A 25,141-nucleotide genomic window follows, 5' to 3' on the forward strand; every position below is an offset into this window, starting at 1 on the left:
CGGAGAAATATATATATATATATATATATATATATATATATATACGCGCACACACACACATATATATAAACGTATTCTCCGTTGAGATATTGCAGCCGCTGCTGTGTCCAGGCCCAGGAGCCTTAGCACTGTGCTGTGATGTCACTCAATACCACTGACATCACTAGGTGTAAACAACATCTCTCCTTTGCTGTGTATGTGACTATGGAGCTGTTTGGTGATGTCGTCTATTATGGCCTTCATAGAAGCAACAGGAGATTGTTGCATCCATCTAGAACCCTCAGAACTACAGTGCTATGATGTCACTCACTTCCACAGGCCTTGCAGAGTGTAAACAACAACAACCCAGCTTTGTTGTGTATGTAACCATAGGGATTTGTGATGTCACCTAGAACCTTCACAGCAGCGACAGCTTTATGAGGAGCATCAGCACTGCTCTGCCTGAGCAGAACCATCACCGCCATAGGTTGTCAAATAACCCGGATTTAACCCACACAGGTAAGTCCAATGGGGTGCAGGCATGTCCTCTATGCTTACAGCTTCCCGTGGGTGTTGGTTTGATACCGTTTGGGGACAGCCAAGGAGGCATCTGCAGGCAACAAAGGTAGGTGTGTGCTTGTGTGTGTGTTTCCTATGCAGATCCTAAGCCCAGTGTCACATGCAAGTAGGAGGAGTAAGAAGGGTTCCTGGCAAATCCGGGTTATGGATTGCATTTAAAAAGGCCCCGTGGGAGTGCAATGGGCCCCTGTCTTGCTGCTTAGCAATAATGGTATGGGTTTAGGTTCTGCTGTGTGTACTGGTGGTTGACTGCCCCCCAGCCCAGAGTGTGCATGGAAAATTGTCTGGCAGCCTCCCTGACAGCAAGCAGTGATAGTGCCCATGAAGGGGACCTTGTTGGGCCCGCCCCTTTCACGGTTATCGCTTCTCGGCCTTTTGGCTAAGATCAAGTGTAGTATCTGTTCTTATCAGTTTAATATCTGATACGTCCCCTATCTGGGGACCATATATTAAATGGATTTTTGAGAACGGGGGCCGATTTCGAAGCTTGCTTCCGTCGCCCTATGCATTGACCCGATATGGCAGTATCTTCGGGTACAGTGCACCACCCCCTTACAGGGTTAAAAAGAAAGATTCCTACTTTCATTGCTACCTGCTTGCTGGCTAGCCAGCTAGCCAGCCCTGTGGGCCTTGCTGCTGCTGCTGCAGCCAAAAAACAAAAGGTGGTGCTGCTGCTGCTTCTGCTGCTTCTGCTTCTGCTTGTGTCTGGCCGCTGTTGGAGCGTCCAGGCACAGGACTTCTGCTGCTGCTGACTAAATGGCCTCCTTAATTGGATCATTTGAGTAGCCAGCACACCTGTGCAGGTAGGGCATGACATGATAGGCAGCTGCCTTGATAGCGGGTGGGTGCTGAATGTTCCTAATTGACAAAATAAGATTAATGCTTATGAAGAAATATAAAATCTCATCCCTTCCCCAATATCGCGCCACACCCCTACCCCTTAATTCCCTGGTTGAACTTGATGGACATATGTCTTTTTTCGACCGTACTAACTATGTAACTATGTAACATAACATGGGGGGGGTCTCCTGGCTGTTCACACAGGTGTGTCATTGCTGTACATTGACCATGCATTGCTTCTGTGGTATTGCAAAGGCAAAGACAAATGCTTCCAGCCATCCATTGCACTAATGGATTGGTCATCAGCTGGCTGTCTATGTCCCGCATCAATATAGACCAAAGTACAGAGGGTTAGGCTATGCTATTGTGCACCTACCTGATGCATCAGAAGGTGCGAGGCCCTTGCTAAATTCTGTGCACAGACTTTGAGATCTATACTTTAGACTGTATCTAAACCTGCTCCAACATGGACTGACATTCTGGCCTACTTTCAGCCGATGCGACTTGTCTGTCGCTGAACAGTCGCTTTTTATGTATTCAGCACCTATGTATAATGTTGTAAAAATGCTCTAGAAGCTAAAGTCGCAGAAATGTCACACATATTTGGCCTGCAACTTTCTGTGCGACAAATTCAGACAGGAAAAATCAGTATAAATCCTTAGAAAATTATCCCCCAGTGTCTCCATCTGCTGGCGGTATTGAATAAGCATTGCTGCACTGATGGGGTATGCATTAGACGAAAAAAAAGAAGAAAAAGAAGAATAATACGCCCAGAAAAGAGGCGAAAAGGAGAAAAACGTAAAAAAACGTGAAAAAAAAGTAAGAGGAAGAGAAGGGAAAAAAAGGTGGAAATGGGTTTAAAAGTGATTTCGGCGGAGAAATATATATATATATATATATATATATATATATATATATACGCGCACACACACACATATATATAAACGTATTCTCCGTTGAGATATTGCAGCCGCTGCTGTGTCCAGGCCCAGGAGCCTTAGCACTGTGCTGTGATGTCACTCAATACCACTGACATCACTAGGTGTAAACAACATCTCTCCTTTGCTGTGTATGTGACTATGGAGCTGTTTGGTGATGTCGTCTATTATGGCCTTCATAGAAGCAACAGGAGATTGTTGCATCCATCTAGAACCCTCAGAACTACAGTGCTATGATGTCACTCACTTCCACAGGCCTTGCAGAGTGTAAACAACAACAACCCAGCTTTGTTGTGTATGTAACCATAGGGATTTGTGATGTCACCTAGAACCTTCACAGCAGCGACAGCTTTATGAGGAGCATCAGCACTGCTCTGCCTGAGCAGAACCATCACCGCCATAGGTTGTCAAATAACCCGGATTTAACCCACACAGGTAAGTCCAATGGGGTGCAGGCATGTCCTCTATGCTTACAGCTTCCCGTGGGTGTTGGTTTGATACCGTTTGGGGACAGCCAAGGAGGCATCTGCAGGCAACAAAGGTAGGTGTGTGCTTGTGTGTGTGTTTCCTATGCAGATCCTAAGCCCAGTGTCACATGCAAGTAGGAGGAGTAAGAAGGGTTCCTGGCAAATCCGGGTTATGGATTGCATTTAAAAAGGCCCCGTGGGAGTGCAATGGGCCCCTGTCTTGCTGCTTAGCAATAATGGTATGGGTTTAGGTTCTGCTGTGTGTACTGGTGGTTGACTGCCCCCCAGCCCAGAGTGTGCATGGAAAATTGTCTGGCAGCCTCCCTGACAGCAAGCAGTGATAGTGCCCATGAAGGGGACCTTGTTGGGCCCGCCCCTTTCACGGTTATCGCTTCTCGGCCTTTTGGCTAAGATCAAGTGTAGTATCTGTTCTTATCAGTTTAATATCTGATACGTCCCCTATCTGGGGACCATATATTAAATGGATTTTTGAGAACGGGGGCCGATTTCGAAGCTTGCTTCCGTCGCCCTATGCATTGACCCGATATGGCAGTATCTTCGGGTACAGTGCACCACCCCCTTACAGGGTTAAAAAGAAAGATTCCTACTTTCATTGCTACCTGCTTGCTGGCTAGCCAGCTAGCCAGCCCTGTGGGCCTTGCTGCTGCTGCTGCAGCCAAAAAACAAAAGGTGGTGCTGCTGCTGCTTCTGCTGCTTCTGCTTCTGCTTGTGTCTGGCCGCTGTTGGAGCGTCCAGGCACAGGACTTCTGCTGCTGCTGACTAAATGGCCTCCTTAATTGGATCATTTGAGTAGCCAGCACACCTGTGCAGGTAGGGCATGACATGATAGGCAGCTGCCTTGATAGCGGGTGGGTGCTGAATGTTCCTAATTGACAAAATAAGATTAATGCTTATGAAGAAATATAAAATCTCATCCCTTCCCCAATATCGCGCCACACCCCTACCCCTTAATTCCCTGGTTGAACTTGATGGACATATGTCTTTTTTCGACCGTACTAACTATGTAACTATGTAACATAACATGGGGGGGGTCTCCTGGCTGTTCACACAGGTGTGTCATTGCTGTACATTGACCATGCATTGCTTCTGTGGTATTGCAAAGGCAAAGACAAATGCTTCCAGCCATCCATTGCACTAATGGATTGGTCATCAGCTGGCTGTCTATGTCCCGCATCAATATAGACCAAAGTACAGAGGGTTAGGCTATGCTATTGTGCACCTACCTGATGCATCAGAAGGTGCGAGGCCCTTGCTAAATTCTGTGCACAGACTTTGAGATCTATACTTTAGACTGTATCTAAACCTGCTCCAACATGGACTGACATTCTGGCCTACTTTCAGCCGATGCGACTTGTCTGTCGCTGAACAGTCGCTTTTTATGTATTCAGCACCTATGTATAATGTTGTAAAAATGCTCTAGAAGCTAAAGTCGCAGAAATGTCACACATATTTGGCCTGCAACTTTCTGTGCGACAAATTCAGACAGGAAAAATCAGTATAAATCCTTAGAAAATTATCCCCCAGTGTCTCCATCTGCTGGCGGTATTGAATAAGCATTGCTGCACTGATGGGGTATGCATTAGACGAAAAAAAAGAAGAAAAAGAAGAATAATACGCCCAGAAAAGAGGCGAAAAGGAGAAAAACGTAAAAAAACGTGAAAAAAAAGTAAGAGGAAGAGAAGGGAAAAAAAGGTGGAAATGGGTTTAAAAGTGATTTCGGCGGAGAAATATATATATATATATATATATATATATATATATATATATATATATATACGCGCACACACACACATATATATAAACGTATTCTCCGTTGAGATATTGCAGCCGCTGCTGTGTCCAGGCCCAGGAGCCTTAGCACTGTGCTGTGATGTCACTCAATACCACTGACATCACTAGGTGTAAACAACATCTCTCCTTTGCTGTGTATGTGACTATGGAGCTGTTTGGTGATGTCGTCTATTATGGCCTTCATAGAAGCAACAGGAGATTGTTGCATCCATCTAGAACCCTCAGAACTACAGTGCTATGATGTCACTCACTTCCACAGGCCTTGCAGAGTGTAAACAACAACAACCCAGCTTTGTTGTGTATGTAACCATAGGGATTTGTGATGTCACCTAGAACCTTCACAGCAGCGACAGCTTTATGAGGAGCATCAGCACTGCTCTGCCTGAGCAGAACCATCACCGCCATAGGTTGTCAAATAACCCGGATTTAACCCACACAGGTAAGTCCAATGGGGTGCAGGCATGTCCTCTATGCTTACAGCTTCCCGTGGGTGTTGGTTTGATACCGTTTGGGGACAGCCAAGGAGGCATCTGCAGGCAACAAAGGTAGGTGTGTGCTTGTGTGTGTGTTTCCTATGCAGATCCTAAGCCCAGTGTCACATGCAAGTAGGAGGAGTAAGAAGGGTTCCTGGCAAATCCGGGTTATGGATTGCATTTAAAAAGGCCCCGTGGGAGTGCAATGGGCCCCTGTCTTGCTGCTTAGCAATAATGGTATGGGTTTAGGTTCTGCTGTGTGTACTGGTGGTTGACTGCCCCCCAGCCCAGAGTGTGCATGGAAAATTGTCTGGCAGCCTCCCTGACAGCAAGCAGTGATAGTGCCCATGAAGGGGACCTTGTTGGGCCCGCCCCTTTCACGGTTATCGCTTCTCGGCCTTTTGGCTAAGATCAAGTGTAGTATCTGTTCTTATCAGTTTAATATCTGATACGTCCCCTATCTGGGGACCATATATTAAATGGATTTTTGAGAACGGGGGCCGATTTCGAAGCTTGCTTCCGTCGCCCTATGCATTGACCCGATATGGCAGTATCTTCGGGTACAGTGCACCACCCCCTTACAGGGTTAAAAAGAAAGATTCCTACTTTCATTGCTACCTGCTTGCTGGCTAGCCAGCTAGCCAGCCCTGTGGGCCTTGCTGCTGCTGCTGCAGCCAAAAAACAAAAGGTGGTGCTGCTGCTGCTTCTGCTGCTTCTGCTTCTGCTTGTGTCTGGCCGCTGTTGGAGCGTCCAGGCACAGGACTTCTGCTGCTGCTGACTAAATGGCCTCCTTAATTGGATCATTTGAGTAGCCAGCACACCTGTGCAGGTAGGGCATGACATGATAGGCAGCTGCCTTGATAGCGGGTGGGTGCTGAATGTTCCTAATTGACAAAATAAGATTAATGCTAATGAAGAAATATAAAATCTCATCCCTTCCCCAATATCGCGCCACACCCCTACCCCTTAATTCCCTGGTTGAACTTGATGGACATATGTCTTTTTTCGACCGTACTAACTATGTAACTATGTAACATAACATGGGGGGGGTCTCCTGGCTGTTCACACAGGTGTGTCATTGCTGTACATTGACCATGCATTGCTTCTGTGGTATTGCAAAGGCAAAGACAAATGCTTCCAGCCATCCATTGCACTAATGGATTGGTCATCAGCTGGCTGTCTATGTCCCGCATCAATATAGACCAAAGTACAGAGGGTTAGGCTATGCTATTGTGCACCTACCTGATGCATCAGAAGGTGCGAGGCCCTTGCTAAATTCTGTGCACAGACTTTGAGATCTATACTTTAGACTGTATCTAAACCTGCTCCAACATGGACTGACATTCTGGCCTACTTTCAGCCGATGCGACTTGTCTGTCGCTGAACAGTCGCTTTTTATGTATTCAGCACCTATGTATAATGTTGTAAAAATGCTCTAGAAGCTAAAGTCGCAGAAATGTCACACATATTTGGCCTGCAACTTTCTGTGCGACAAATTCAGACAGGAAAAATCAGTATAAATCCTTAGAAAATTATCCCCCAGTGTCTCCATCTGCTGGCGGTATTGAATAAGCATTGCTGCACTGATGGGGTATGCATTAGACGAAAAAAAAGAAGAAAAAGAAGAATAATACGCCCAGAAAAGAGGCGAAAAGGAGAAAAACGTAAAAAAACGTGAAAAAAAAGTAAGAGGAAGAGAAGGGAAAAAAAGGTGGAAATGGGTTTAAAAGTGATTTCGGCGGAGAAATATATATATATATATATATATATATATATATATATACGCGCACACACACACATATATATAAACGTATTCTCCGTTGAGATATTGCAGCCGCTGCTGTGTCCAGGCCCAGGAGCCTTAGCACTGTGCTGTGATGTCACTCAATACCACTGACATCACTAGGTGTAAACAACATCTCTCCTTTGCTGTGTATGTGACTATGGAGCTGTTTGGTGATGTCGTCTATTATGGCCTTCATAGAAGCAACAGGAGATTGTTGCATCCATCTAGAACCCTCAGAACTACAGTGCTATGATGTCACTCACTTCCACAGGCCTTGCAGAGTGTAAACAACAACAACCCAGCTTTGTTGTGTATGTAACCATAGGGATTTGTGATGTCACCTAGAACCTTCACAGCAGCGACAGCTTTATGAGGAGCATCAGCACTGCTCTGCCTGAGCAGAACCATCACCGCCATAGGTTGTCAAATAACCCGGATTTAACCCACACAGGTAAGTCCAATGGGGTGCAGGCATGTCCTCTATGCTTACAGCTTCCCGTGGGTGTTGGTTTGATACCGTTTGGGGACAGCCAAGGAGGCATCTGCAGGCAACAAAGGTAGGTGTGTGCTTGTGTGTGTGTTTCCTATGCAGATCCTAAGCCCAGTGTCACATGCAAGTAGGAGGAGTAAGAAGGGTTCCTGGCAAATCCGGGTTATGGATTGCATTTAAAAAGGCCCCGTGGGAGTGCAATGGGCCCCTGTCTTGCTGCTTAGCAATAATGGTATGGGTTTAGGTTCTGCTGTGTGTACTGGTGGTTGACTGCCCCCCAGCCCAGAGTGTGCATGGAAAATTGTCTGGCAGCCTCCCTGACAGCAAGCAGTGATAGTGCCCATGAAGGGGACCTTGTTGGGCCCGCCCCTTTCACGGTTATCGCTTCTCGGCCTTTTGGCTAAGATCAAGTGTAGTATCTGTTCTTATCAGTTTAATATCTGATACGTCCCCTATCTGGGGACCATATATTAAATGGATTTTTGAGAACGGGGGCCGATTTCGAAGCTTGCTTCCGTCGCCCTATGCATTGACCCGATATGGCAGTATCTTCGGGTACAGTGCACCACCCCCTTACAGGGTTAAAAAGAAAGATTCCTACTTTCATTGCTACCTGCTTGCTGGCTAGCCAGCTAGCCAGCCCTGTGGGCCTTGCTGCTGCTGCTGCAGCTAAAAAACAAAAGGTGGTGCTGCTGCTGCTTCTGCTGCTTCTGCTTCTGCTTGTGTCTGGCCGCTGTTGGAGCGTCCAGGCACAGGACTTCTGCTGCTGCTGACTAAATGGCCTCCTTAATTGGATCATTTGAGTAGCCAGCACACCTGTGCAGGTAGGGCATGACATGATAGGCAGCTGCCTTGATAGCGGGTGGGTGCTGAATGTTCCTAATTGACAAAATAAGATTAATGCTTATGAAGAAATATAAAATCTCATCCCTTCCCCAATATCGCGCCACACCCCTACCCCTTAATTCCCTGGTTGAACTTGATGGACATATGTCTTTTTTCGACCGTACTAACTATGTAACTATGTAACATAACATGGGGGGGGTCTCCTGGCTGTTCACACAGGTGTGTCATTGCTGTACATTGACCATGCATTGCTTCTGTGGTATTGCAAAGGCAAAGACAAATGCTTCCAGCCATCCATTGCACTAATGGATTGGTCATCAGCTGGCTGTCTATGTCCCGCATCAATATAGACCAAAGTACAGAGGGTTAGGCTATGCTATTGTGCACCTACCTGATGCATCAGAAGGTGCGAGGCCCTTGCTAAATTCTGTGCACAGACTTTGAGATCTATACTTTAGACTGTATCTAAACCTGCTCCAACATGGACTGACATTCTGGCCTACTTTCAGCCGATGCGACTTGTCTGTCGCTGAACAGTCGCTTTTTATGTATTCAGCACCTATGTATAATGTTGTAAAAATGCTCTAGAAGCTAAAGTCGCAGAAATGTCACACATATTTGGCCTGCAACTTTCTGTGCGACAAATTCAGACAGGAAAAATCAGTATAAATCCTTAGAAAATTATCCCCCAGTGTCTCCATCTGCTGGCGGTATTGAATAAGCATTGCTGCACTGATGGGGTATGCATTAGACGAAAAAAAAGAAGAAAAAGAAGAATAATACGCCCAGAAAAGAGGCGAAAAGGAGAAAAACGTAAAAAAACGTGAAAAAAAAGTAAGAGGAAGAGAAGGGAAAAAAAGGTGGAAATGGGTTTAAAAGTGATTTCGGCGGAGAAATATATATATATATATATATATATATATATATATATATATATATATATATACGCGCACACACACACATATATATAAACGTATTCTCCGTTGAGATATTGCAGCCGCTGCTGTGTCCAGGCCCAGGAGCCTTAGCACTGTGCTGTGATGTCACTCAATACCACTGACATCACTAGGTGTAAACAACATCTCTCCTTTGCTGTGTATGTGACTATGGAGCTGTTTGGTGATGTCGTCTATTATGGCCTTCATAGAAGCAACAGGAGATTGTTGCATCCATCTAGAACCCTCAGAACTACAGTGCTATGATGTCACTCACTTCCACAGGCCTTGCAGAGTGTAAACAACAACAACCCAGCTTTGTTGTGTATGTAACCATAGGGATTTGTGATGTCACCTAGAACCTTCACAGCAGCGACAGCTTTATGAGGAGCATCAGCACTGCTCTGCCTGAGCAGAACCATCACCGCCATAGGTTGTCAAATAACCCGGATTTAACCCACACAGGTAAGTCCAATGGGGTGCAGGCATGTCCTCTATGCTTACAGCTTCCCGTGGGTGTTGGTTTGATACCGTTTGGGGACAGCCAAGGAGGCATCTGCAGGCAACAAAGGTAGGTGTGTGCTTGTGTGTGTGTTTCCTATGCAGATCCTAAGCCCAGTGTCACATGCAAGTAGGAGGAGTAAGAAGGGTTCCTGGCAAATCCGGGTTATGGATTGCATTTAAAAAGGCCCCGTGGGAGTGCAATGGGCCCCTGTCTTGCTGCTTAGCAATAATGGTATGGGTTTAGGTTCTGCTGTGTGTACTGGTGGTTGACTGCCCCCCAGCCCAGAGTGTGCATGGAAAATTGTCTGGCAGCCTCCCTGACAGCAAGCAGTGATAGTGCCCATGAAGGGGACCTTGTTGGGCCCGCCCCTTTCACGGTTATCGCTTCTCGGCCTTTTGGCTAAGATCAAGTGTAGTATCTGTTCTTATCAGTTTTCATGCTGGTGGGGATGGGTGCTGCATGGAGGATGCAGGTGTACCAGGGCTTTCCGGGGCTGGTTCTGAGGAATCAGCTCGACGGCTGCCCCGATGTGACCTGTTCCCTCCGGGTCTCGCCATGAGGCTGAGAGGGTCTAGAGCCGAGGTACTTTTGTGCCTCGGGGAGTGGTGACCCCGAGGTGCCGAAACTCACTGGGAGAATAGGCTCACTGAGTTGAAGCACGGGCACCATAATCTCTTCACCTTGTGGCACTCACCTCTTGATTCCCGGCCTTCTGGCTAGGATCAGAGAAATTTTTATAGATCCGGCCGGATGTCCGGGCAGTATATCTGCACACATTCACTTATTTATTTATTTTTTGTCTCACTGTGTCACTTTTTGCGTGTTGTGTGTTCACAGGATTTGTCAGGATGCGGTAGCCCTTCTGGGTGTCCCTCCTGGCGGTCTAGGGGAGGTGTGTGTGGCCATTAGGTTCCGCACCTCCCTGCAAACACCCCGGGTACTCCTGCTTCGCAGGGTACCTACCGTAATCGGCTCTGCGGGCAGATACCTTGGCTAACGCCAAGGGGGATGCCGGGAGCATTTGTGGTCCCCTAGTAGCTTCGGCGAAAAGGGACATCGAACCTGGAACCTCGCAGGTACCTTTTGGTCCGGAGGCGAAGGGTAAGGTTTGTTGGGGGGCCTCTCTCCTATCGGAGAAGGGCTTGCGATAGACCGCATCCTTTGTGCACGTTTTTTTAGTGTAACACGTTTGCACTTTTTCTTGCACTTTGGGTGAATCGAAAGCACGTTCCTCGGCTTTAGATAAAAAAAAAAAAAAAAAAAAAAAAATCTGTTCTTATCAGTTTAATATCTGATACGTCCCCTATCTGGGGACCATATATTAAATGGATTTTTGAGAACGGGGGCCGATTTCGAAGCTTGCTTCCGTCGCCCTATGCATTGACCCGATATGGCAGTATCTTCGGGTACAGTGCACCACCCCCTTACAGGGTTAAAAAGAAAGATTCCTACTTTCATTGCTACCTGCTTGCTGGCTAGCCAGCTAGCCAGCCCTGTGGGCCTTGCTGCTGCTGCTGCAGCCAAAAAACAAAAGGTGGTGCTGCTGCTGCTTCTGCTGCTTCTGCTTCTGCTTGTGTCTGGCCGCTGTTGGAGCGTCCAGGCACAGGACTTCTGCTGCTGCTGACTAAATGGCCTCCTTAATTGGATCATTTGAGTAGCCAGCACACCTGTGCAGGTAGGGCATGACATGATAGGCAGCTGCCTTGATAGCGGGTGGGTGCTGAATGTTCCTAATTGACAAAATAAGATTAATGCTTATGAAGAAATATAAAATCTCATCCCTTCCCCAATATCGCGCCACACCCCTACCCCTTAATTCCCTGGTTGAACTTGATGGACATATGTCTTTTTTCGACCGTACTAACTATGTAACTATGTAACATAACATGGGGGGGGTCTCCTGGCTGTTCACACAGGTGTGTCATTGCTGTACATTGACCATGCATTGCTTCTGTGGTATTGCAAAGGCAAAGACAAATGCTTCCAGCCATCCATTGCACTAATGGATTGGTCATCAGCTGGCTGTCTATGTCCCGCATCAATATAGACCAAAGTACAGAGGGTTAGGCTATGCTATTGTGCACCTACCTGATGCATCAGAAGGTGCGAGGCCCTTGCTAAATTCTGTGCACAGACTTTGAGATCTATACTTTAGACTGTATCTAAACCTGCTCCAACATGGACTGACATTCTGGCCTACTTTCAGCCGATGCGACTTGTCTGTCGCTGAACAGTCGCTTTTTATGTATTCAGCACCTATGTATAATGTTGTAAAAATGCTCTAGAAGCTAAAGTCGCAGAAATGTCACACATATTTGGCCTGCAACTTTCTGTGCGACAAATTCAGACAGGAAAAATCAGTATAAATCCTTAGAAAATTATCCCCCAGTGTCTCCATCTGCTGGCGGTATTGAATAAGCATTGCTGCACTGATGGGGTATGCATTAGACGAAAAAAAAGAAGAAAAAGAAGAATAATACGCCCAGAAAAGAGGCGAAAAGGAGAAAAACGTAAAAAAACGTGAAAAAAAAGTAAGAGGAAGAGAAGGGAAAAAAAGGTGGAAATGGGTTTAAAAGTGATTTCGGCGGAGAAATATATATATATATATATATATATATATATATATATATATATACGCGCACACACACACATATATATAAACGTATTCTCCGTTGAGATATTGCAGCCGCTGCTGTGTCCAGGCCCAGGAGCCTTAGCACTGTGCTGTGATGTCACTCAATACCACTGACATCACTAGGTGTAAACAACATCTCTCCTTTGCTGTGTATGTGACTATGGAGCTGTTTGGTGATGTCGTCTATTATGGCCTTCATAGAAGCAACAGGAGATTGTTGCATCCATCTAGAACCCTCAGAACTACAGTGCTATGATGTCACTCACTTCCACAGGCCTTGCAGAGTGTAAACAACAACAACCCAGCTTTGTTGTGTATGTAACCATAGGGATTTGTGATGTCACCTAGAACCTTCACAGCAGCGACAGCTTTATGAGGAGCATCAGCACTGCTCTGCCTGAGCAGAACCATCACCGCCATAGGTTGTCAAATAACCCGGATTTTATGACAAGACAGGAGGGCTTCGCATTATAGTGCATTTCTTTCTTTACTGCGGGAAATATAGCAGCAACATTAAAACGTTTTTTCAATAGTTAACAAGAAAAACTTTGAGGTACACAAATGTACAGGTGTTAATCATAGGTAGTACAACCTAGCATGCTGTATCTAGTAGTACCCAATGAGCATACGGCCCAGGTAATATAAACCCTGCACTAACACAACTAACCCTCTTTCTTTGCTGCTACACTTCAGATAAGTACCCATTCTATTCCATACTTATTGCAGTGTATAGTGAATATATATTTTACTATATTGTATATTTCCTATTTTCCATTATCATTCATTAACCCATACTTTCATTGCATATCTTCTATTCACTCCTTTTATTCCTTTTTTCTCTTTCCCTTCCGTTTGCTGTTAACATTACTGTTCCGTTCCTAATCTTTCCCTCTTATCTATAACTCCTGTTATCACCGGCGACCCCTCTGCTAGGTCACAGTTTTCTCTTCACACACACAGCCTTTCTCCCTCATGCGAGCGTAATCTTGCAGACACAGCGTAGTGTCGCGAGATTTGGTCTGAAGTGGTGATCACTTCAAACCACTCCCGCCTTTATCCTGTCAGACGCGTCTTCACCTCACAGCAGCTCACAGCTCAGTCACTGTCTCCTCAGTCCAGCCAGTGCTCCTGCAGTGTATTTATATATATATATATATACTCCTTTCTATTTTAACTGTCCTTTTCAGGACAGTTTATAGAGAATTATTTGCTATTCTTTTAACAGTCATTCACTATAATATTAATTGTTAATTCATTATTTTATAAACTGGGTCACTTCTCACTGGTTATAGCCTAGTTTACCTACATATAGAGTACTCTATTATACTTCAAATATATATATTGTTTCTTTTGGTCACTGACTGAATTAATTAATTCTTAAATAGGATGGAGGCTTCTAACCCTGAAACAATGTCTAATGACCAAATTCAATTATTAGTGGACCACTCTGTTTCTAGGTCCGTACATTCTGCTGTTAATAATGCTATGGCAGCTATGCAGGAATCTTTAGTCAAATCTGTTGCTATGGCTATCTCTCAAACGTCTGCACATAAAGAACATCAGACGCAGCAGGCTAAAAAATGCTCTGCAAAAAGGAGACATGTATCTCATGACAACCTCCTTGCTAATAAACAAAGGAAAATAGTTACCAGTGCCAGAGGTTTACAAACTAATGCTGATTTGCCTTCCACCAGTAACCATGAACATGATGCGGAAAAATCCCATCCCATACCCTCTACCCGGGAGGAGAACTCTAATAAACGGGTCACTTTTGCCTCAGATACTGTTAACCCCTCGGACTACTACGAGATTAATGAGGGTGATGATACTGTTTTATATGAGGATGAAAATGATATGGCAGACAATTACTCCGAATTGTCGGATGTTGAAGACCCCTCATATGTACCTGAAAATAATGAGGGTGTAGACATTTATTTTGATAGTTCTAATAATTTTTCTGAGTCCACCATCCTAGATGGTCAAGGACTTCCCTTTTTTGACCCCTCCCAAATAGTACATCCCAGATCTGGGGAGTGGACGCCTAATCCCGAAATAGAGGAATTCATATCTTATTGGATAAGAAAAAGTTTGGACAGTAAAGATAGAAATAAACTTAGAGCAGAGTGTCCAAGACCCACATTACCCTTGAATGCTGCCCAAACACCCGAACTAGATCCAATTCTAGTAAGATATATTCAAAAATCGGGTAAAAATCCCAAAAAAGGTATGGACCGAAATTTCAAAATTTGCCAGGACAAATTTTTAGATTTATTAGGCCCCCTGACAAAAATTATGGAAATTACTGAGAATGCTTATAATTCTGGCACTATGGTGGATGCTAACACTCTTAGGGGTTGGATACAGAGGGCTATATGCCTTTTTGGTAACATTAATGAAGCTTTCTGTACTGAAAGGAGACGATCAATATTATTAAAGCTAGATCCTCAATTGACCCACTTAGCTACCACTCAACCTCCTTCCCCCACAGGAGGTTTTCTCTTTGGAGAACAGTTTATTAAAGAAATATCGAAATACGTGGGCCTTTTCTCATCACTAGACAAAGCCCAGTCATCCCTCAAAAAAGTTTTCCCCTCAAAAATTTTTGGAAGGGCCGGGAGAAGTAGGGGCCGTTTTCCCGGCCGATATCCCCAATATAGAGCACAATATAGAGGCCCCTCTTACCAGACAGACAGAGCTTCCTTCCACATCCCTCCCCCTCAACCACAACCACAACCCTTCTTCCCTTACCGGGCACGTCCATGGAGACCGAGAGGACAACGAGGATACACACGTTCCAGACCCCAAGGTAAGACTCCCTCCCAATCTTTCTTCCCATCCTCCAGTGGGCGGAAGACTCCTTCTTTTTTCCCACCTTTGGGCTGGGATCTCTTCCGACCAATGGATCCTCAATACTGTGAAAGGTTACCAAATAGAACTCATAGCCAGTCCTATACAGACAGAGATTCCTCATCCTATTCATTTTACAAAAGAGGATCAGATTCTGATACAATCAGAAATAAAAGACCTTTATTCCAAACAAGCCATTATCCCGGTCCCATTAAATTCCCCAGGTTTTGTCAGCAACCTGTTCTTGGTAAAAAAGAAAGATTCAGGTTATCGTCCAGTTATAAATTTAAAAATATTAAACAATTTCATATGCTATCGTCATTTCAAGATGGAAGGCATCCATCTTCTCAGGGATATCCTTCTTCAGAACGATTGGTTGATAAAAATCGACCTGAAGGACGCATATCTTACAGTCCCAATTCATCCATCTTGTCAACCCTTACTCCAATTTATTTGGAACGACACAAAATGGCAATTCACTTGCCTCCCATTCGGACTCTCTTCGGCCCCTTGGTGTTTCACCAAGCTAATGAAACCAGTAGTGGCTCTTTTACGATCAAGGGGGATTCGTCTTATAATATATTTGGACGACATCCTTATTATGGCCAATTCAGTCCATCAAGCTTATTCCCACATGGAGTGGACGCTATCACTCCTGACCGAATTAGGATTTCTAATCAATATCGACAAGTCAATCCTTATTCCTTCTCAAGAACTGGAATTTTTGGGATTTTTGATCAATACCCGATCAGCTTTATTGAGTCTTCCCATGAAGAAATTGAAGACTATCCGCAAAGAAATACGGTCACTTCTCAACAAGGATCTCATTTCTCTTCGTTCCATAGCACGTATCGTGGGACTTCTTTCCGCATCCATTCAAGCTATATTCCCAGCCCCATTACATTATCGGGCATTGCAGCGTCTGAAAATCCAACATCTAAGAGAAGGTCTTGGGTATTCGGACGAGGTTCCTCTTTCTTCAGAAGCCAGAGAGGAACTCTTATGGTGGCTTCAACACATACAAGAATGGAACGGGAAAGCGATTTTCAATTCCCTTCCAGACTTGATTTTGGAGTCAGACGCGAGTCTCCTTGGTTGGGGAGCTCGTTGTGGTCCTCTCTCCACTGGGGGCAAATGGTCATCCTCAGAGACCCAATATCACATCAACTGTTTAGAACTCTTAGCGGGTTTCTTTGCTCTGAAGAGTTTCGCGAAGGACAAGTTTCAACAATGTGTCTTACTTCGTATGGACAATATTTCGGCGGTTCAATATATCAATCGCCTAGGAGGAACACAATCCTCTATGTTGTCCAATATAGCCAAGGACCTATGGCACTTCTGCTTGGACAGGGACATTACTCTCAAGGCCGAATATCTTCCAGGTCTCTCCAACACCATAGCAGACTGGAATTCACGTTATTTGAAAGACTCCAGCGACTGGATGTTGGATCATTGCGTTTTCCAACAAATACAACAGATTTGGGGTCCTTTGTATCTGGACCTGTTTGCATCCAGACTCAACCGTCAGATCCCACGGTTCTTCAGTTGGCGTCCGGATCCGGAATCAGCAGGGACGGACGCCTTCATTCAAATTTGGCCACAGAAAACACTATATGCCTTCCCCCCATTCAATCTGATTCCCAGATTTCTGGTCCAGGTTGCTATGCAGAAAGCAACTGTAGTTCTGATAACTCCATGGTGGCCTTCTCAACCATGGTTCCCACAGATTTTGGGTATGCTGATCGATTTCCCAAGGGTTCTTCCCATCTTCCAGAATCTCCTGCTAGATCCACTAGGGAACTCTCATCCTCTAGTATTATCCCATCAACTTCCTTTAGTGGCATGGTTAATTTCAGGACATCTCCCACAGAGACAGAATTTTCTCATACAACTAGAGAAATTCTTTCGGATGCCTGGGCCCCAGGTACCAGGGTTGCTTACAGATCAGCCTGGAAACTTTGGGCTGATTGGTGCATACAACGGGAATTGGATCCCTTATCTGCACCTATCCCACACATTCTGAATTATCTTTCGGATGCCTTTAATGCGGATAAAGCATACCGTACTATAAATCTCTATCGTTCAGCTATTTCCTTTTATCATACTCCCGTTAATTCCATTTCCATCGGTAAACATCCTTTGGTTTGCAAATTACTTAAAGGGATTCGTTTTAGACGACCCCCGACTCCTAGATATCAATCCACTTGGGATGTTAATCTTCTTCTTGATCTTTTTACGAGTTGGGAGGATAATGATTCATTGTCCTTAAAACTCTTATCTTTTAAACTTTCCACTTTACTTTGCCTCATCTCAATTAAAAGAATTTCGGATGTCAAGGCTCTAGATATTTCTCATAGACAGTTCTCTCCTCAAGGGGTGTCCTTTTCGGTTCATAGAAGAACCAAAACCAATATTCACCAGGTGTTCTATCCGGCTTTCCCTCACAATGATAAACTCTGTGTTGTCCGCTGTCTACTCGCTTATGAGAACAAGACAAAATCTATCCGCCATCCTTCTCATTCTCAACTTCTTATTTCTTATTGTAAACCACACTTACCGGTTTCTTCTTCTACCTTAGCCAGATGGATTAAATCAGTCATGGCCATGGCTAATATTGATATATCAAAATTTGGAGCACATTCCACCAGAAGCGCTGTTTCTACTAAACTCATTCAATCTGGGGGATCACTATCAGATCTCCTTAAAGCAGCCAACTGGTCATCTGAATCCACTTTTAAATCTTTCTATTTCAGACCTGAACACCATGTTTCTATGTCTCTGTTTTAGAGTTTTAAATGTAGTTGATTATTTATTATTTAGATGTGAGTCATTATAATAGATATATCTTAAGCTTTGAACATGCACTATAATGCGAAGCCCTCCTGTCTTGTCATAAAATTGGAGATTTTCCTATCCTAGGTGACGGAAAATATAGATTTTATGAAAGACAGGAGGCGAGCATTATCCCTCCCGTTTTCCCACCCACTAACCATTTTTATTTTATTTCAGCCTACTAATCGCCAGGACATGTGGACCTATCTGGGTTATTTCTGTTCCTTTTGGATCATCTTCTCGTTCCTTGTTCAAGTTTTTCTTCAGATTCACAGATGAATGAACATTTCCGTTTGACGGAGGCTTCCTTTCAGAAAAATTTCAGTCTTCAAGTTGTTCCAGTTTCATAGACTTTAGCATATATTTTTCTTCATATGAACGTTCTTTTTAAGTGGCTCATCAAAGAAAGAGGGTTAGTTGTGTTAGTGCAGGGTTTATATTACCTGGGCCGTATGCTCATTGGGTACTACTAGATACAGCATGCTAGGTTGTACTACCTATGATTAACACCTGTACATTTGTGTACCTCAAAGTTTTTCTTGTTAACTATTGAAAAAACGTTTTAATGTTGCTGCTATATTTCCCGCAGTAAAGAAAGAAATGCACTATAATGCTCGCCTCCTGTCTTTCATAAAATCTATATTTTCCGTCACCTAGGATAGGAAAATCTCCAATTTAACCCACACAGGTAAGTCCAATGGGGTGCAGGCATGTCCTCTATGCTTACAGCTTCCCGTGGGTGTTGGTTTGATACCGTTTGGGGACAGCCAAGGAGGCATCTGCAGGCAACAAAGGTAGGTGTGTGCTTGTGTGTGTGTTTCCTATGCAGATCCTAAGCCCAGTGTCACATGCAAGTAGGAGGAGTAAGAAGGGTTCCTGGCAAATCCGGGTTATGGATTGCATTTAAAAAGGCCCCGTGGGAGTGCAATGGGCCCCTGTCTTGCTGCTTAGCAATAATGGTATGGGTTTAGGTTCTGCTGTGTGTACTGGTGGTTGACTGCCCCCCAGCCCAGAGTGTGCATGGAAAATTGTCTGGCAGCCTCCCTGACGGCAAGCAGTGATAGTGCCCATGAAGGGGACCTTGTTGGGCCCGCCCCTTTCACGGTTATCGCTTCTCGGCCTTTTGGCTAAGATCAAGTGTAGTATCTGTTCTTATCAGTTTAATATCTGATACGTCCCCTATCTGGGGACCATATATTAAATGGATTTTTGAGAACGGGGGCCGATTTCGAAGCTTGCTTCCGTCGCCCTATGCATTGACCCGATATGGCAGTATCTTCGGGTACAGTGCACCACCCCCTTACAGGGTTAAAAAGAAAGATTCCTACTTTCATTGCTACCTGCTTGCTGGCTAGCCAGCTAGCCAGCCCTGTGGGCCTTGCTGCTGCTGCTGCAGCCAAAAAACAAAAGGTGGTGCTGCTGCTGCTTCTGCTGCTTCTGCTTCTGCTTGTGTCTGGCCGCTGTTGGAGCGTCCAGGCACAGGACTTCTGCTGCTGCTGACTAAATGGCCTCCTTAATTGGATCATTTGAGTAGCCAGCACACCTGTGCAGGTAGGGCATGACATGATAGGCAGCTGCCTTGATAGCGGGTGGGTGCTGAATGTTCCTAATTGACAAAATAAGATTAATGCTTATGAAGAAATATAAAATCTCATCCCTTCCCCAATATCGCGCCACACCCCTACCCCTTAATTCCCTGGTTGAACTTGATGGACATATGTCTTTTTTCGACCGTACTAACTATGTAACTATGTAACATAACATGGGGGGGGTCTCCTGGCTGTTCACACAGGTGTGTCATTGCTGTACATTGACCATGCATTGCTTCTGTGGTATTGCAAAGGCAAAGACAAATGCTTCCAGCCATCCATTGCACTAATGGATTGGTCATCAGCTGGCTGTCTATGTCCCGCATCAATATAGACCAAAGTACAGAGGGTTAGGCTATGCTATTGTGCACCTACCTGATGCATCAGAAGGTGCGAGGCCCTTGCTAAATTCTGTGCACAGACTTTGAGATCTATACTTTAGACTGTATCTAAACCTGCTCCAACATGGACTGACATTCTGGCCTACTTTCAGCCGATGCGACTTGTCTGTCGCTGAACAGTCGCTTTTTATGTATTCAGCACCTATGTATAATGTTGTAAAAATGCTCTAGAAGCTAAAGTCGCAGAAATGTCACACATATTTGGCCTGCAACTTTCTGTGCGACAAATTCAGACAGGAAAAATCAGTATAAATCCTTAGAAAATTATCCCCCAGTGTCTCCATCTGCTGGCGGTATTGAATAAGCATTGCTGCACTGATGGGGTATGCATTAGACGAAAAAAAAGAAGAAAAAGAAGAATAATACGCCCAGAAAAGAGGCGAAAAGGAGAAAAACGTAAAAAAACGTGAAAAAAAAGTAAGAGGAAGAGAAGGGAAAAAAAGGTGGAAATGGGTTTAAAAGTGATTTCGGCGGAGAAATATATATATATATATATATATATATATATATATATATACGCGCACACACACACATATATATAAACGTATTCTCCGTTGAGATATTGCAGCCGCTGCTGTGTCCAGGCCCAGGAGCCTTAGCACTGTGCTGTGATGTCACTCAATACCACTGACATCACTAGGTGTAAACAACATCTCTCCTTTGCTGTGTATGTGACTATGGAGCTGTTTGGTGATGTCGTCTATTATGGCCTTCATAGAAGCAACAGGAGATTGTTGCATCCATCTAGAACCCTCAGAACTACAGTGCTATGATGTCACTCACTTCCACAGGCCTTGCAGAGTGTAAACAACAACAACCCAGCTTTGTTGTGTATGTAACCATAGGGATTTGTGATGTCACCTAGAACCTTCACAGCAGCGACAGCTTTATGAGGAGCATCAGCACTGCTCTGCCTGAGCAGAACCATCACCGCCATAGGTTGTCAAATAACCCGGATTTAACCCACACAGGTAAGTCCAATGGGGTGCAGGCATGTCCTCTATGCTTACAGCTTCCCGTGGGTGTTGGTTTGATACCGTTTGGGGACAGCCAAGGAGGCATCTGCAGGCAACAAAGGTAGGTGTGTGCTTGTGTGTGTGTTTCCTATGCAGATCCTAAGCCCAGTGTCACATGCAAGTAGGAGGAGTAAGAAGGGTTCCTGGCAAATCCGGGTTATGGATTGCATTTAAAAAGGCCCCGTGGGAGTGCAATGGGCCCCTGTCTTGCTGCTTAGCAATAATGGTATGGGTTTAGGTTCTGCTGTGTGTACTGGTGGTTGACTGCCCCCCAGCCCAGAGTGTGCATGGAAAATTGTCTGGCAGCCTCCCTGACAGCAAGCAGTGATAGTGCCCATGAAGGGGACCTTGTTGGGCCCGCCCCTTTCACGGTTATCGCTTCTCGGCCTTTTGGCTAAGATCAAGTGTAGTATCTGTTCTTATCAGTTTAATATCTGATACGTCCCCTATCTGGGGACCATATATTAAATGGATTTTTGAGAACGGGGGCCGATTTCGAAGCTTGCTTCCGTCGCCCTATGCATTGACCCGATATGGCAGTATCTTCGGGTACAGTGCACCACCCCCTTACAGGGTTAAAAAGAAAGATTCCTACTTTCATTGCTACCTGCTTGCCAGCTAGCCAGCCCTGTGGGCCTTGCTGCTGCTGCTGCAGCCAAAAAACAAAAGGTGGTGCTGCTGCTGCTTCTGCTGCTTCTGCTTCTGCTTGTGTCTGGCCGCTGTTGGAACGTCCAGGCACAGGACTTCTGCTGCTGCTGACTAAATGGCCTCCTTAATTGGATCATTTGAGTAGCCAGCACACCTGTGCAGGTAGGGCATGACATGATAGGCAGCTGCCTTGATAGCGGGTGGGTGCTGAATGTTCCTAATTGACAAAATAAGATTAATGCTTATGAAGAAATATAAAATCTCATCCCTTCCCCAATATCGCGCCACACCCCTACCCCTTAATTCCCTGGTTGAACTTGATGGACATATGTCTTTTTTCGACCGTACTAACTATGTAACTATGTAACATAACATGGGGGGGGTCTCCTGGCTGTTCACACAGGTGTGTCATTGCTGTACATTGACCATGCATTGCTTCTGTGGTATTGCAAAGGCAAAGACAAATGCTTCCAGCCATCCATTGCACTAATGGATTGGTCATCAGCTGGCTGTCTATGTCCCGCATCAATATAGACCAAAGTACAGAGGGTTAGGCTATGCTATTGTGCACCTACCTGATGCATCAGAAGGTGCGAGGCCCTTGCTAAATTCTGTGCACAGACTTTGAGATCTATACTTTAGACTGTATCTAAACCTGCTCCAACATGGACTGACATTCTGGCCTACTTTCAGCCGATGCGACTTGTCTGTCGCTGAACAGTCGCTTTTTATGTATTCAGCACCTATGTATAATGTTGTAAAAATGCTCTAGAAGCTAAAGTCGCAGAAATGTCACACATATTTGGCCTGCAACTTTCTGTGCGACAAATTCAGACAGGAAAAATCAGTATAAATCCTTAGAAAATTATCCCCCAGTGTCTCCATCTGCTGGCGGTATTGAATAAGCATTGCTGCACTGATGGGGTATGCATTAGACGAAAAAAAAGAAGAAAAAGAAGAATAATACGCCCAGAAAAGAGGCGAAAAGGAGAAAAACGTAAAAAAACGTGAAAAAAAAGTAAGAGGAAGAGAAGGGAAAAAAAGGTGGAAATGGGTTTAAAAGTGATTTCGGCGGAGAAATATATATATATATATATATATATACGCGCACACACACACATATATATAAACGTATTCTCCGTTGAGATATTGCAGCCGCTGCTGTGTCCAGGCCCAGGAGCCTTAGCACTGTGCTGTGATGTCACTCAATACCACTGACATCACTAGGTGTAAACAACATCTCTCCTTTGCTGTGTATGTGACTATGGAGCTGTTTGGTGATGTCGTCTATTATGGCCTTCATAGAAGCAACAGGAGATTGTTGCATCCATCTAGAACCCTCAGAACTACAGTGCTATGATGTCACTCACTTCCACAGGCCTTGCAGAGTGTAAACAACAACAACCCAGCTTTGTTGTGTATGTAACCATAGGGATTTGTGATGTCACCTAGAACCTTCACAGCAGCGACAGCTTTATGAGGAGCATCAGCACTGCTCTGCCTGAGCAGAACCATCACCGCCATAGGTTGTCAAATAACCCGGATTTAACCCACACAGGTAAGTCCAATGGGGTGCAGGCATGTCCTCTATGCTTACAGCTTCCCGTGGGTGTTGGTTTGATACCGTTTGGGGACAGCCAAGGAGGCATCTGCAGGCAACAAAGGTAGGTGTGTGCTTGTGTGTGTGTTTCCTATGCAGATCCTAAGCCCAGTGTCACATGCAAGTAGGAGGAGTAAGAAGGGTTCCTGGCAAATCCGGGTTATGGATTGCATTTAAAAAGGCCCCGTGGGAGTGCAATGGGCCCCTGTCTTGCTGCTTAGCAATAATGGTATGGGTTTAGGTTCTGCTGTGTGTACTGGTGGTTGACTGCCCCCCAGCCCAGAGTGTGCATGGAAAATTGTCTGGCAGCCTCCCTGACAGCAAGCAGTGATAGTGCCCATGAAGGGGACCTTGTTGGGCCCGCCCCTTTCACGGTTATCGCTTCTCGGCCTTTTGGCTAAGATCAAGTGTAGTATCTGTTCTTATCAGTTTAATATCTGATACGTCCCCTATCTGGGGACCATATATTAAATGGATTTTTGAGAACGGGGGCCGATTTCGAAGCTTGCTTCCGTCGCCCTATGCATTGACCCGATATGGCAGTATCTTCGGGTACAGTGCACCACCCCCTTACAGGGTTAAAAAGAAAGATTCCTACTTTCATTGCTACCTGCTTGCTGGCTAGCCAGCTAGCCAGCCCTGTGGGCCTTGCTGCTGCTGCTGCAGCCAAAAAACAAAAGGTGGTGCTGCTGCTGCTTCTGCTGCTTCTGCTTCTGCTTGTGTCTGGCCGCTGTTGGAGCGTCCAGGCACAGGACTTCTGCTGCTGCTGACTAAATGGCCTCCTTAATTGGATCATTTGAGTAGCCAGCACACCTGTGCAGGTAGGGCATGACATGATAGGCAGCTGCCTTGATAGCGGGTGGGTGCTGAATGTTCCTAATTGACAAAATAAGATTAATGCTTATGAAGAAATATAAAATCTCATCCCTTCCCCAATATCGCGCCACACCCCTACCCCTTAATTCCCTGGTTGAACTTGATGGACATATGTCTTTTTTCGACCGTACTAACTATGTAACTATGTAACATAACATGGGGGGGGTCTCCTGGCTGTTCACACAGGTGTGTCATTGCTGTACATTGACCATGCATTGCTTCTGTGGTATTGCAAAGGCAAAGACAAATGCTTCCAGCCATCCATTGCACTAATGGATTGGTCATCAGCTGGCTGTCTATGTCCCGCATCAATATAGACCAAAGTACAGAGGGTTAGGCTATGCTATTGTGCACCTACCTGATGCATCAGAAGGTGCGAGGCCCTTGCTAAATTCTGTGCACAGACTTTGAGATCTATACTTTAGACTGTATCTAAACCTGCTCCAACATGGACTGACATTCTGGCCTACTTTCAGCCGATGCGACTTGTCTGTCGCTGAACAGTCGCTTTTTATGTATTCAGCACCTATGTATAATGTTGTAAAAATGCTCTAGAAGCTAAAGTCGCAGAAATGTCACACATATTTGGCCTGCAACTTTCTGTGCGACAAATTCAGGCAGGAAAAATCAGTATAAATCCTTAGAAAATTATCCCCCAGTGTCTCCATCTGCTGGCGGTATTGAATAAGCATTGCTGCACTGATGGGGTATGCATTAGACGAAAAAAAAGAAGAAAAAGAAGAATAATACGCCCAGAAAAGAGGCGAAAAGGAGAAAAACGTAAAAAAACGTGAAAAAAAAGTAAGAGGAAGAGAAGGGAAAAAAAGGTGGAAATGGGTTTAAAAGTGATTTCGGCGGAGAAATATATATATATATATATATATATATATATATATATATATATACGCGCACACACACACATATATATAAACGTATTCTCCGTTGAGATATTGCAGCCGCTGCTGTGTCCAGGCCCAGGAGCCTTAGCACTGTGCTGTGATGTCACTCAATACCACTGACATCACTAGGTGTAAACAACATCTCTCC

The 25,141-nt window shown here is 44.9% G+C and overlaps 8 non-coding genes and 1 pseudogene across 8 annotated transcripts; all 9 read left to right on the forward strand.

Annotated features, from left to right (window-relative positions):
* The first annotated feature begins 917 nt into the window (after nucleotides 1-917).
* Nucleotides 918-1,108, forward strand: LOC130310706 (U2 spliceosomal RNA). The gene has a single exon (XR_008859194.1). It is a non-coding gene; the product is annotated as a U2 spliceosomal RNA (small nuclear RNA).
* Nucleotides 1,109-3,190: 2,082 nt separating this feature from the next.
* Nucleotides 3,191-3,381, forward strand: LOC130310717 (U2 spliceosomal RNA). Its single transcript, XR_008859205.1, has one exon. It is a non-coding gene; the product is annotated as a U2 spliceosomal RNA (small nuclear RNA).
* A 2,092-nt stretch (nucleotides 3,382-5,473) lies between these two features.
* Nucleotides 5,474-5,664, forward strand: LOC130310728 (U2 spliceosomal RNA). The gene has a single exon (XR_008859216.1). It is a non-coding gene; the product is annotated as a U2 spliceosomal RNA (small nuclear RNA).
* Nucleotides 5,665-7,744: 2,080 nt separating this feature from the next.
* LOC130310735 (U2 spliceosomal RNA) lies at nucleotides 7,745-7,935 on the forward strand. The gene has a single exon (XR_008859220.1). It is a non-coding gene; the product is annotated as a U2 spliceosomal RNA (small nuclear RNA).
* Nucleotides 7,936-10,029: 2,094 nt separating this feature from the next.
* Nucleotides 10,030-10,189, forward strand: LOC130310733 (U2 spliceosomal RNA; annotated as a pseudogene).
* Nucleotides 10,190-10,881: 692 nt separating this feature from the next.
* LOC130310732 (U2 spliceosomal RNA) lies at nucleotides 10,882-11,072 on the forward strand. The gene has a single exon (XR_008859219.1). It is a non-coding gene; the product is annotated as a U2 spliceosomal RNA (small nuclear RNA).
* Nucleotides 11,073-19,071: 7,999 nt separating this feature from the next.
* On the forward strand, nucleotides 19,072-19,262 carry LOC130310736 (U2 spliceosomal RNA). The gene has a single exon (XR_008859221.1). It is a non-coding gene; the product is annotated as a U2 spliceosomal RNA (small nuclear RNA).
* A 2,082-nt stretch (nucleotides 19,263-21,344) lies between these two features.
* Nucleotides 21,345-21,535, forward strand: LOC130310707 (U2 spliceosomal RNA). Its single transcript, XR_008859195.1, has one exon. It is a non-coding gene; the product is annotated as a U2 spliceosomal RNA (small nuclear RNA).
* Nucleotides 21,536-23,595: 2,060 nt separating this feature from the next.
* Nucleotides 23,596-23,786, forward strand: LOC130310708 (U2 spliceosomal RNA). The gene has a single exon (XR_008859196.1). It is a non-coding gene; the product is annotated as a U2 spliceosomal RNA (small nuclear RNA).
* The last annotated feature ends 1,355 nt before the right edge of the window (nucleotides 23,787-25,141 follow it).

This window comes from Hyla sarda, unplaced genomic scaffold (assembly GCF_029499605.1).
Source record: "Hyla sarda isolate aHylSar1 unplaced genomic scaffold, aHylSar1.hap1 scaffold_1592, whole genome shotgun sequence".
In the NCBI taxonomy this organism is placed as follows: domain Eukaryota; kingdom Metazoa; phylum Chordata; class Amphibia; order Anura; family Hylidae; genus Hyla; species Hyla sarda.